We start from the raw sequence: 14,586 nt of genomic DNA on the forward strand, positions 1-14,586 counted from the left end.
TGTTTATCTCAATATGCCATATGTTCATGTTGTTTCCTAGTGATCCGTGCCTCTTTTGAGGATGATCAGTAAGGATGTTTTGTTAATCTTGTAGTGTTCTATCCATCCATGTCTTTGTTTGAAATTGTGGAGCACCCTAGCTTGAGTCAATCGAGCTCTACTTTTGCTATTTCGTGAATCTGGGCAGATTGTCTACTTGTTAGCGATTTTGCCGAGGATGTTGTAGTTGATCCGTGCATGCTATGCTATTGTTCTTGCCATGTCTAGCTTGTATTATGTGTATTCTTAATGGGTGTGTGCTTAGGTTACCATGACTTGCTCTGTAGTGAGTGCATCGAGCTCGTAAACATGCCTACTTGATATCTGATTTTGCATGCTCCAGTTTTCACCGAGTCTGAGATCTGATTATGTTTTTGCCATGTTCACATGCTTGCAAATGTATTTTCTGATCCCTTTTGGCTCAAGGTCACTAAGGGACTTTTGTTAAGCTCTTTGAGTAGCTCCATGCCATGCTTTAGTTTGCCATGTTCAGGCCCTGTAGCATATAGTTTTCATTCTTCAAAGTGTGCTATCCGATCTGAAATTCCAGACAAGTGTTAATTTCACTAAGTCTGAGATCTGTTTACCAAATGCATTTTTGCCATGCTTGTTTGAACCTCTTAATGGATGATTTGGCCGTAGCTCAGTGTTCATCTTTTGTTGAGCATCATGAATGGATCCCTGCCATGTATTTTGTTGCAATGTTTGAGTGTTGTAGCATGTTCATCTGGTTGCATTTAGATGGCTACTTGCTGTATATCGCAGACCGTTGTCATATTTGAATTGCTTGCCATTTCTAAACCGTGACTCCGATTCCGGCGTTCTTTATATCGTTTTCAAGCGAAATCATCTCACCTTTCCAGTGGAACACTTGGATTTCCAAGTTGAGTCCAGGTTCATTCATTCTTTGTCAAATCTTGCATATGCATTGCATCCCGCATCCCGCATAGCATACCATGTTTGCATCATGTTGTTTGAGCTTTGCACGTGGTTGATTGTGTTCCGTTTGCTTGTTTTGTCTTGTTTGGGTAGAGCCGGGAGACGAGTTCGCTAACGAGGAGCCCGTTGAGTTTGCTTTCGAGGATCCAGTCAACTCTGACAACTTTGCAGGCAAGATGATCATACCCTCGAAATCACTTCTATCTTTGCTTTGCTAGATGCTCGCTCTTTTGCTATGCCTATGCTACGATGCCTACCACTTGCTTATCATGCCTCCCAAATTTCCATGTCAAACCTCTAACCCACCATGTCCTAGCAAACCGTTGATTGGCTATGTTACTGCTTTGCTCAGCCCCTCTTATAGCGTTGCTAGTTGCAGGTGAAGATTGGAGACTGTTCCTTGTTGGAACATTATTTACTTGTTGGGATATCATTATTTTATCTTGTTATCTTAATGCATCTATATACTTGGTAAAGGGTGGAAGGCTCGGCCTCTCGCCTAGTGTTTTGTTCCACTCTTGCCGCCCTAGTTTCCGTCATATCGGTGTTATGTTCCCGGATTTTGCGTTCTTACGCGGTTGGGTGATAATGGGAACCCCTTGATAGTTTGCCTTGAATAAAGCTTTTCCGTCAATGCCCAACCTTGGTTTTACCATTTGCCACCTAGCCTCTTTTCCCTTGGGTTTCCGGAGCCCGAGGGTCATCTTATTTTAAGCCCCCCCTGGGCCAGTGCTCCTCTGAGTGTTGGTCCGACCGAGCTGCCTGCGGGGCCACCTCGGGGAAACTTGAGGGTTGGTTTTACTCGTAGCTAGTCTCATCTGAGTGTGCCCTGAGAACGAGATATGTGCAGCTCCTATCGAGATTTGTCGGGACATTCGGGCGGTGTTGCTGGATTTGTTTTAACTTGTCGAAGTGTCTTGTAGAACCGGGATACCGAGTCTGATCGGAATGTCTTGGGAGAAGGTCTATTCCTTCGTTGACTGTGAGAGCTTGTCATGGGCTAAGTTGGGACTCCCCTGCAGGGATTTGAACTTTCGAAAGCCGTGCCCGCGGTTATGGGCAGATGGGAATTTGTTAATGTCCGGTTGTAGATAACTTGAACCTAAACTTAATTAAAATGAAACAACTGTGTGAGTTACCGTGATGGTCCCTTCTTGGCGGAGTCCGGGAAGTGAACACGGTGTTGGAGTAATGCTTGCCGCAGGTTGTTCTCTAGTCATGCGTTCGCGCTTTGCCTTCTCTTCTCGCTCTCTTTTGCGAACAGGTTAGCCACCATATATGCTAGTCGCTTGCTGCAGCTCCTCATATTTTACCTTGCCTTACCTATAAGCTTAAATATTCCTGATCGCGAGGGTGCGAGATTGCTGAGTCCCTGTGGCTCACAGATTACTTCCAAACCAGATGCAGGGCCTGATGACTCCGTTCCAGATGACGCGCTTGAGCTCAAGTGGGAGTTCGACGAGGACTCACGCCGTTACTATGTGTCTTTCCCTGATGATCAGTAGTGGTGCCCAGTTGGGGCGATCGGGACCGTGTCGCATGTTGGGTTGATCTTTTATTTTGGCACCATAGTCGGGCCATGAGTGATTGGTTGATGTAATGTTTATGTACTTTGATTGACGTGGCGAGTGTAAGCCAACTATGTATCTCCCCTTTTATTATCCATATTACATGGGATGTTGTGATGATTGCCTAACTTGCGACATTGCTTTCAATGCGGTTATGCCTCTAAGTCGTGCCTCGACACGTAGGAGATATAGCCGCATCGAGGGCGTTACAGATACTTATGTCAAGAAACTTCAACTTGAAAAGCTTGAACCCAAGTCGGAAAAATGCGTCTTCATAGGATACCCTAAGGAAACTATCGGGTATACCTTCTACCTTAGATCCAAAGGCAAGATCTTTGTTGCCAAGAATGGATCCTTTCTAGAGAAAGAGTTTCTCTCGAAAGAAGTAAGTGGGAGGAAAGTAGAACTTGATGAGGTACTGCCTCTTGAACCTGAGAGTAGCGCAGCTCAGGAAGATGTTTCCGTGGTGCCTGCACCGACTAGAGAGGAAGATAATGATGCTGATCATGAGTCTTCGGATCAAGCTACTGAACTTTGTAGGTCAATGAGGACACGTTCCGCACCAGAGTGGTATGGCAACCCTGTCCTGGAAATCATGTTGTTAGACAACGGTGAACCTTCGACCTATGAAGAAGCGATGGCGGGCCCGGACTCCAACAAATGTCTTGAAGCCATGAAATCCGAGATGGGATCCATGTATGAAAATGAAGTATGGACTTTGACAGACTTGCCCGATGATCGGCAAGCCATAGAGAATAAATGGATCTTTAAGAAGAAGACTGACACGGATGGTAATGTGACCATCTATAAGGCTCGGCTTGTCGCTAAGGGTTATCGACAAGTTCAAGGGGTTCACTACAATGAGACCTTCTGACCCGTAGCAAAGCTAAAGTCCGTCCGAATCATGTTAGCAATTGCCGCATTCTATGATTATGAGATATGGCAAATGGACGTCAAAATGGCATTCCTTAATGGTTTACTTAAGGAAGAATTGTATATGATGCATCCGGAAGGTTTCGATCCTAAGAATGCTGACAAGGTATGTAAGCTCCAGCGCTCAATCTATGGGCTGGTGCAAGCATCTCAGAGTTGGAACATTCGCTTTGATGAGATGATCAAAGCGTTTGGGCTTACACAGACTTATGGAGAAGCCTATGTTTACAGGAGAGTGAGTGGGAGCTCTGTAGCATTTCTCATATTATATGTGGATGATATACTATTGATGGTAAATGATATAGAACTTTTGAAAAGCATAAAGGCCTACTTGAATAAGTGTTTTTCAATGAAGGACCTTGGAGAAGCTGGTTACATATTAGGCATCAAGATCTATAGAGACAGATCGAGATGCCTCATTGGTCTTTCACAAAGCACGCACCTTGACAAGATATTGAAGAAGTTCAATATGGATCAGTCCAAGAAGGGGTTCTTGCCTATATTGCAAGGTGTGAAATTGAGCACGGCTCAATGCCCGACCTCGGTAGAAGATAGAGAAAAGATGTGTGTCATCCCCTATGCCTCAGCCATAGGGTCTATTATGTATGCCATGCTGTGTACCAGACCTGATGTGAACCTTGTCGTAAGTTTGGTAGGGAGGTACCAAAGTAATCCCGGTATGGAACACTGGACAACGGTCAAGAATATCCTAAAGTACCTGAAAAGGAGTAAGGATATGTTCCTCGTTTATGGAGGTGACGAAGACCTCGTCGTAAAGGGTTACGTGTACATTTTGAATGGTGGGGCAGTCAGCTAGTGCAGTTGCAAGCAAAGCGTCATGGCGGGATCTACATGTGAAGTGGATTACATAGCAACCTCGGAGGCAGCACAGGAAGCAGTCTGGATGAAGGAGTTCATCACCGACCTAGGAGTTATTCCCAATGCGTCGGGCCCGATGACTCTCTTCTGTGGCAACACTGTAGCTATTGCCCTTGCCAAGGAGCCCAGGTTTCACAAGAAGACCAGGCATATCAAGCGTCGCTTCAACTCCATTCGTGAATATATTCAAGATGGAGACATAGATATTTGTAAAGTGCATACGGATCTGAATGTCGCAGATCCGTTGACTAAACCTCTTCCGCGAGCAAAACATGATCAACACCAGAACTCTATGGGTGTTCAATTCATCACAATGTAACTAGATTATTGACTCTAGTGCAGGTGGGAGACTGTTGAAAATATGCCCTAGAGGCAATAATAAAGTGGTTATTATTATATTTCCGTGTTCATGATAATTGTCTATTGTTCATGCTATAATTGTATTAATCGGAAACCGTAATACATGTGTGAATACATAGATCGTAATATGTCCATAGTAAGCCTCTAGTTAACTAGCTCGTTGATCAATAGATGGTCATGGTTTCCTGACCATGGACATTGGATGTCATTGATAACGAGATCACATTATTAGGAGAATGATGTGATGGACAAGACCCAATCCTAAGTGTAGCACAAGATCGTGTAGTTCGTTTGCTAAAACTTTTCTAAAGTCAAGTATCATTTCCTTAGACCATGAGATTGTGCAACTCCCGGATACCGTAGGAATGCTTTGGGTGTACCAAATGTCACAACGTAACTGGCTGGCTATAAAGGTACACTACAGGTATCTCCGAAAGTATCTGTTGGGTTGGCACGAATCGAGACCTGGATTTGTCACTCCGTATGACGGAGAGGTATCTCTGGGCCCACTCGGTAATGCATCATCATAACGAGCTCAATATGACTAAGGAGTTAGCCAAGGGATCATGCATTACGGAACGAGTAAAGAGACTTGCCGGTAACGAGGTTGAACGAGGTATAGAGATACCGACAATCGAATCTCGGGCAAGTAACATGCCGATAGACAAAGGGAATTGTATACGGGATTGATTGAATCCTAGATATCGTGGTTCATCTGATGAGATCATCGTGGAACATGTGGGAGACAACATGGGTATCCATATCCCGCTGTTGGTTATTGGCTGGAGAGATGTCTCGGTCATGTCTGCATGGTTCCCGAACCCGTAGGGTCTACACACTCAAGGTTCGGTGACGCTAGAGTTGTTATGAGAAATAGTATGTGGTTACCGAAGGTTGTTCGGAGTCCTGGATGAGATCCCGGACGTCACGAGGAGTTCTGGAATGGTCCGGAGGTGAAGATTTATATATGGGAAGTCCAGTTTCAGTCTCCAGAATGGTTTTGGGGTTATCGGTATTGTACCGGGACCACCGAAAGGTGTCTGGGGGTCCACCGGGTGGGGCCACCTGCCCCGGTGGGCCAAGTGGGCTGAACAAGGGAGGGAACCAGCCCCTGGTGGGCTGATGCGCCCCCAAGGGGCCCTAGGCACCTAGGGTTAGAAACAGTAGGGGTGGGGGCGCCTCCCACCTGACTTGGGGGCCAAGTTCCCCCTTGGCCGCCGCCCCCTTGTAGATGGGATCTGGGGGGGGGGGCGGCCCCCTCTCCTCTTCCCCTATAAATAGTGGGGGGTGGGAGGGCTGCCATACCCTTCCCCTGGCGCAGCCCCTCCCCCTCTCCAACACCTCCTCCTCCGTAGTGCTTGGCGAAGCCCTGCCGGAGAACTGCAAGCTCCACCACCACGCTGTCATGCTGCCGGAGCTCTCCCTCAACTTCTCCTCTCCCCTTGATGGATCAAGAAGGAGGAGACATCCCCGGGATATACGTGTATTAAACGCAGAGGCGCCGTCCGTTCGGCGCTGGATCGGATCTTCCGCGATTTCAATCGCCGCGAGTACGACTCCATCATCCACGTTCCTTGTAACGCTTCCGCTTAGCGATCTTCAAGGGTATGAAGATGCACTCCCTCTCTCTCAATGCTAGCATCTCCTAGATTGATCTTGGTGACACGTAGGAAAATTTTGAATTATTACTACGTTCCCCAACACAAAGGCACAAGATGATGATGGCCATATCATATCACTTATATTGATTGCATGAGATGTTTATCCTTTATGCATCTTATTTTGCTTAGTACGGCGGTAGCATTATAAGATGATCTCTCACTAAATTTCAAGGTATAAATGTTCTCCCTGAGTATGCACCGTTGCTACAGTTCGTCGTGCCGAGACACCACGTGATGATCGGGTGTGATAAGCTCTACGTTCACATACAACGGGTGCAAGCCAGTTTTGCACAAGCATGATACTCGGGTTAAACTTGACGGGCCTAGCATATGCAGATATGGCCTCGCAACACTGAGATCGAAAGGTCGAGCATGAATCATATAGTAGATATGATCAACATAGTGATGTTCACCATTGAAAACTTCTCCATCTCACGTGATGATCGGACATGGTTTAGTTGATATGGATCACATGATCACTTAGATGATTAGAGGGGTATATTTCTAAGTGGGAGTTCTTAAGTAATATGATTAATTGAACTTTAATTTATCATGAACTTAGTACCTGATAGTATTTTGCATGTCTATGTTGTTGTAGATAAATGGCCCGTGCTGTTGTTCCGTTGAATTTTAATGCGTTCCTAGAGAAATCTAAGAGCATCTCTAGCCGCGCCCCCAACAGGCCCTCCCCAGGCGTTTTTCCCGCGCTGCCGCCCAAAGAACGGCCCAGTCGCGCCCCCAGGAGCTCGTTTTTCGCTGGCATGGGCCGAAATTGACACCGGCGTACCCAGGCCGAAGCCGACGCGCTGGGGGGCGCCGCGACGAGCGTTTTTGGCGCGAAAGAACCGCGGGCTAGCCGCGTCAGCGAGACGGCGCCTCGTCTTCCCCTAGAGCGCCTCAGTTTCCCGCGGGGAATTAATGGCAAGGTTGCCCCCGGTCAGCCTTGCCACTGATTCCTCGCGGGAGGCGCGTCACGAGCGGCGCGGCGACGCCTCTCGTCCCGCCATGCGTACACACGATGCGGGCTATAAAACCCGACGCTCCCCTCGCCGCTGGCCACACCAGCCTGAGCCCAAACCAGCCGCCGAGGTCCCCCGTCTCTGCACTCTCCAGTCTGCGCTGTTGAGCTCCCCCGTCCTCCCCTTCCCCGACGATGGCCGAACGCTTCCCGGGCGATGCCGCGGCGGCCAACGGCTTCGGCTGCCGCTCGCTCCAGGAGTGGGAGGCCTGGCTGCTTTTCGAGGCCAACATCCTGGCGCCACCGGACATGCGCACCGGGCCGACGGGGTGGAGGCTCAGCAACGGCGGCGGCCCCATCCCCTGGGTGCCCGACGTCGACGCGCGCCCCGGCGTCTTCGCCGCCGAGGTCGACCACATGCGGGCGTCCCTCACGGAGGAACAGCGCGCCCTCCCCTAGTACGCCGCTGACAACCATGCGGCGTAGGCGGACTACTTCCAGCAGCGACTGGCGTCCACGAATGGGGCGCCGGTGGTCAGCGGCGTCAAGAACAGAGACAGCCGCCGCGTCTGGTGGGGCATCCCGGGCCCCACACTCCACGAGGTGCTGGAGTACCTCGAGGGCGGCAATAACCCGCCGCTGGCATACCCTGCTGCGGCGGTCGTCCCCCCCCCCCCCCCCCCCCCCCGCCGGAGCACCGAGGAGGTTCGACTCCTCCTCTTCTTCCTCGTCCTCCCACTCCTCCTCCCACTCTTCCGGCTCGCCGGCACTGTTCGGTGTCAAGGCCGAGCCCGCCGCACAGACACCGCTCGGTCGGCGCACCCGCAGCGCCGACATCGTCATCAACGAGGGTGGCAGGCGCGCCCCCTCCTCGGCTCCTCCACGCTTTGTCAAGCCAAAGACGGAGCCGGGGCACGCCGCCGTCAAGACGGAGCCGAGGCTCCCCGTCATGAAGGCGGAGCCCGGGCTCGCCGGCGGCGCCCAGGAGGAGGAGCTCGACGACGCGGCGGCCCTCAAATGGTATGACGCCCCAAGACCGGAGCTTCAGATGCCTTCCAGGGTTTCCGAGATTCGTTGTGTGTTTTGTTTTGTCTGTTGCATTCATCTTTGCATCATGTGCATTGCCTCATGTCATCATGCCATCTTTTTCTCAACAATTAAATCGTATGGATCTTCGATCCATTTAAACCGAGGGAATTCACATGGTGATTCTCTTTACAACATATCCCCTCGATATTTAGAGAGCTATAGAAAATATTCCTTTATTTTGGAATTCACCATAACACACTTGCAAAAATCCCAATGCCTTTGTTATCACAACTCTTGGCCTCTAACTTTTCCATATGTCCTTTCGTCATTTTCCGGAGCTCCACCTATATTCTCAACATTTTTGGGCACTTTGAAAAACCTGTCCTAGTTCAAACCTTTTGAATTAAATTCAAAGGAATTTGAATTTAATCTTTCAAACTTGACCTTTTCTATTTTCTCGGACCGTGCACATTTTTACGAGTCCGTGAAAATTATCCCCATGCCCAGATTCCACCCATACCTTCTCTTTCTTTTCTTTCTCTTTTTCTGTTTTGTTTTAAATGGAAAAGAATGGGAGAGAGAGAGGGAGGAGTTCAGCCTACCTGGCCACTTGGACCTCCCACCAAGCCCCCTCTCTACTAGGCCGGCTCCAAGGCCCACTCCCCCGTAACCCTAGGCCTAGCCGAACATCTCCCTCGAACCCCCTCCTCCTCCTTCGTTCCTCCCTCCAGCGCCGCCAGGAGAGGAGCGCCCGTGCCTGAGTCATTCTCTCCCTCGATTCCCCCTTGTCCTCGCGCCGCCAGCCTCTTACCGCTCGATCCCATCTCCCTCCTCTCGCTCTTCCTCACGACCGAACCTCCCATCTCCCTCTCCATCGCTCGTGCCGCCTCCCGCGGGAAAGGAGAGGAGTGAGGCCCCTGGACGACCACCCCGTGACCCCATGAGCTCGCCGCCCTCGACCCGGCTTGCCCTCGACGTGCCTTCGCCGGAGCTCCTTCTCTACGCCCTCTCCTGGAGCCGCTCGCTGCTGCTGCTCTTCATCGAGGCGCAAGTCCTGCGTCGGTGCTCCCCTACATCTATGCCCAAGGCCGTGGCCTCCTCGTCCCGATTCATGGGAGAATCGCTGGAGCCGCGTCAAGCCGCCGTCCCCTGCCTCACCAGCATCGCCTTGCTCTGCATCCTGCTCGTCCCGGACCTCCTCTGCAAACTCTCGCTGCTGTGTCGAGTTCCTGCTGCCGCTACTGCCTTGCTGGAGCGCTCCGCCGTGCCAAGTCCTCGCCACTGGCCTTCCCTGCGCCCGTCGTTCCCGAGCCAGGAGCCTCGTTTGAGCGCCGCCTCCTCCTCAAGCAAGCCTGCCATCCACCGCTGCGAGCAGAAGCACTGCTGCCCATCTTCGTTGACACCACAAGAGCTCCACTGCTGTGTTTCTTTGCTGTTTCGTGAGCATAAGAATCACTGTCGCCAAGTTCATCTACGATGGCATATGGACCGCCAAGTTCGACTACGATCCATCAAGACCACCTTGCTGCATGTCAACATGGGTACGACCATGAACGGCTACCTCCAGATGGATTTCGTCAAGTTCTGCTTCAACAAGTGTACCTCTACCGTCGACCCTTGAAGAACCATGGACGTCAAGTTTCTCGCCGTGACCCTGAACATCTACGAAAACATTGTACGACTACTACCATGGCCGAAGACCCGTGTACGACTACCGTTGCCGTGTACCACTACTTCCACTACGAATGCCCTGAGAACATCTACTTCCTCTACTTTGCACCGAACCCGAACCATCCCGATTGCATGCTTCGAAGGTATAACCGCCGAGACGATGACCCGCGGAACGAATGCATGTTGTGTGATGTATGAGTTGCACCCTATGTTTGCACCGTGTCCAAGTTGTCACTTGCTCGGTCCTCCTCGTTTGCTGCTAACCTGTGGGGACCCGGTTACCGGGATCACCCCACCATCTTTTGCACGCTCCCGCCACACTTCCTTTGCACCGGTATCTCCATGAGCTACCGGAATCGGAACGTTGCCATGGCACCGTTTCTGTTTTCGCCGCCATGACACCCCTTTCTTTCTGTCGTGGCGACCAAATGCTCCATATTATGCTCATGTCAACTTTTAATAAAAATTGCATAACTTGCACATGTCATCCGCATCATGATAACAACATTTAAAATGTTTAAAATTGTTGTTTGCATTAAATTGCTAAATGCATATGGGGATTTACCGGAATTGTTGTTTGTTATTTCCGGCCTCATTTAAACTTGCCTAAATGTTTAGTTTACTTATGCTCCACCTCTTGCCATGTTTAACAACATTTAATATTGTTGGGTACATAAACGAGACCGAACTAAATAATTGATGTGGTGTTTCGTCAATATGCAACTCGTTGCATATTGAGCTCCACTTAATTTGTAGTATTGTTTGTGCACTTTGCCATGCCATGCCTCTTTAACCGGACATGCATCATACTTGGTTGTGCATCATACTGATAACCCACAAGTATAGGGGGTCACAACAATTTTTGATAAGTAAGAGTGTCGAACCCAACGAGCAGCTAAAGGTAGAACAAATATTCCCTCAAGTTCTATCGACCACCGATACAACTCTACGCACGCTTGACGTTCGCTTTACCTAGAACAAGTATGAAACTAGAAGTACTTTGTAGGTGTTTTTGGATAGGTTTGCAAGATAATAAAGAGCAAGTAAATAAAAAGTAGGGGCTGTTTAGATAAAGACACAACTAAGTTAGGTTTAGTAAAGAGCTTGTTGTTACGAGAAAGTTATTTATCCCTAGGCAATCGATAACTAGACCGGTAATCATTATTGCAATTTTATATGAGGGAGAGGCATAAGCTAACATACTTTCTCTACTTGGATCATATGCACTTATGATTGGAACTCTAGCAAGCATCTGCAACTACTAAACATCATTAAGGTAAAACCCAACCATAGCATTAAAGCATCAAGTCCTCTTTATCCCATACGCAACAACCCCCTTACTCGAGTTTGCGTTTCAGTCACTCACGCAACCCACTATAAGCGAATCATGAACGTATTGTAACACCCTACAGCGGTAATCCCTCACGCTTGCGCGACACGGAGAGCACCATAGGACAACATCAATAATAAAACATGCAACTCAAACCAATCACGATCATCAAATAGCCCATAGGACAAAATATATCTACTCAAACATCATAGGATAGCCATACATCATTGGGAAATAATATATAGGGTTGAGCACCATGTTTAAGTAGAGATTACAGTGGGTAAGAGAGAGGTTACACCACTGCATAGAGGGGGGAAGAGTTGGTGATGATGGCGGTGAAGTTGTTGGTGAAGATTGCGGTGATGATGATGGCCCCCGGTGGCACTCTGGCGCCACCGGAAGCGAGGGGGGGAGAGCCCACCTCCTCCTTCTTCTTCATTGACCTCCTCCCTAGATGGGAGAAGGGTTTCCCCTCTGGTCCATGGCCTCCATGGCGTGGGAGGGGCGAGATCCCCTTTGAGATTGGATCTGTCTCTCTGTCTCTCTCTGTTTCTGCGTTCTCTGATTCTTCCCTTTCACCGTTTCTTATATTTCCGGAGATCCGTAACTCCGATTGGGCTGAAATTTTAACACAATCTCTATCCGGATATTAGCTTTATTGCGGCGAAAGAAGGGCATCAACCGCCTTACGGGGTGGCCATGAGGGTCAGGGGCGCGCCCCCTGCCTCGTGCCCCCCTTGGACATCGTCTCGCGTGGATTTTTCTTCCCAAAAATCATATATATTCCAAAAAATCTTCGTCAGTTTTTATCCCATTTCGACTCCGTTTGATATGGATATTCTGCGAAACAAAAAACATGCAACAAACAGGAACTGGCACTGGGCACTGGATCAATATGTTAGTCCCAAAAATAGTATAAGAAGTTGCCAAAAGTATATGAAAGTTGTAGAATATTGGCATGGAACAATAAAAAATTATAGATACGACGGAGACGTATCACATGCCATGTTGATGTGATGGTTTTTTACCATGTTGTTTGCTTCTTTCCGGGTTGCTTCTCGCGTTAGCTTCGGTTTCGTTCTGGAGTTGTGAGCATTCGTTCGACTTCGTCCGTTTGACTTCTTCATGGACTCGTTCTTCTTCCTTGCGGGATCTCAGGCAAGATGACCATACCCTCGAAATCACTTCTATCTTTGCTCGCTCTATTGCTATGCTACGATACTTACCACTTGCTATATCATGCCTCCCATTTAGCCATGTCAAGCCTCTAAGCCACCTTTCCTAGCAAACCGTTGTTTGGCTATGTTACCGCTTTGCTTAGCCCCTCTTATAGCGTTGCTAGTTGCAGGTGAAGATGGAGTTTGTTCCTTGTTGGAACATGATTATTGTTGGGATATCATTATTATATCTTGTTTACTTTAATGCACCTATATACTTGGTAAAGGGTGGAAGGCTCGGCCTTATGCCAGGTGTTTTGTTCCACTCTTTCCGCCCTAGTTTCCGTCATACCGGTGTTATGTTCCTTGATTTTGCGTTCCTTACGCAGTTGGGTTATAATGGGAACCTCTTGATAGTTCGCCTTGAATAAAACTCCTCCGACAAGTCCCAACCTTGGTTTTACCATTTGCCACCTGAGCCTTTTTCCCTTGGGTTTCGTGGACTCAAGGGTCATCTTTATTTTCAACCCCCGGGCCAGTGCTCCCCTGAGTGTTGGTCCAAACTAGAGCACCGTGCGGGGCCGTTCCTTGGCAACTTGGGTTATGTTGGTTCCTGTATGCTTAGCTTATCCGGTGTGCCCTGAGAACGAGATATGTGCAGCTCCTATCGGGATTTGTCGGCACAGCGGGTGCTCTTACTGGTCTTGTTTTACCATTGTCGAAATGTCTTATAACCGGGATTCCGAGTCTGATCGGGTCTTCCTGGGAGAAGGAATATCCTTCGTTGACCATGAGAGCTTGTGATGGGCTAAGTTGGGACACCCCTGCAGGGTTTTGAACTTTCAAAAGCCATGCCCGCGGTTATGGGCAGATGGGAATTTGTTAATATCCGGTTGTAGAAAACTTGACACTTAACTTAATTAAAATGCATCAACCGCGTGTGTAGCCGTGATGGTCTCTTTTTGGCGGAGTCCGGGAAGTGAACACGGTTCTTGTGTTATGCTTGGACGTAAGTAGTTTCAGGATCACTTCTTGATCACTTCTAGTTCACGACCATGCATTGCTTCTCTTCTCGCTCTTATTTGCGTATGTTAGCCACCATATATGCTAGTGCTTGCTGCAGTTCCACCTCACCCCCTTTCCTACCTATAAGCTTAAATAGTCTTGATCTCGCGGGTGTGAGATTGCTGAGTCCTCGTGGCTCACAGATACTTCCAAACAGTTGCAGGTGCCGATGATACTAGTGCAGGTGACGCAACCGAGCTCAAGTGGGAGCTCGATGAAGACCTTTTCGTTGTGGTGTTTCGTTTCCTTTTGATCAGTAGTGGAGCCCAGTCGGGACGATCGGGGATCTAGCATTTGCGGTGGTCTTTCTTTTATTTTGGTTCCGTAGTCGGACATTGATTGTATTCTGGATGATGTATGTATAACTTGTATTTGTGTGAAGTGGCGATTGTAAGCCAACTCTTTATCCCCTTTCTTATTCAGTACATGGGATGTGTAAAGATTACCCCTCTTGTGACATGCCTACTATGCGGTTATGTCTCTAAGTCGTGCTCCGACACGTGGGAGATATAGCCGCATCGTGGGTGTTACAAATGGGCACGCGATGACTGGGCACAGCTGGAGCTGGAGCGCCAGCGCGCTGCCTATGAGCGGTTTGAAGCTCGGTGTCGTGGCCCCGACGAGGGAGGCGCCGTCGTCCTTGATGACAGCGACGACGACGACACGCCGCCGCCACCATTGGTCCGCCTTGGAGACGCCGGGCAGGGGTCCAGCAGGGGCGGCCGCGCCGTCAAGAAGGAGAAGGCCGACGACGATGATGTCGGCGACTTTGCCGCGCTCAGCAACTTCTCTGCCCCGTAGATGTATTTTTTTAAATAATTTATGTAACACCGAACATGTTGAATATTAATGTCAGATTTGCCGAACTTAGCCGAACGTTGCCGAATTCAGATTTTTTAAAATAAAAAAAACCACGTCTGGGGCGAGCGGCTGGGAACCTGCTCGCCCCCGCGCCGATTTTAGCACCGGCTTGCCCCCAGGGGGCGCGTAAAATTGC

This window comes from Triticum urartu, chromosome 6A (assembly GCF_056163025.1).
Source record: "Triticum urartu cultivar PI428250 chromosome 6A, HENAU_Tu73, whole genome shotgun sequence".
NCBI classification, from domain to species: domain Eukaryota; kingdom Viridiplantae; phylum Streptophyta; class Magnoliopsida; order Poales; family Poaceae; genus Triticum; species Triticum urartu.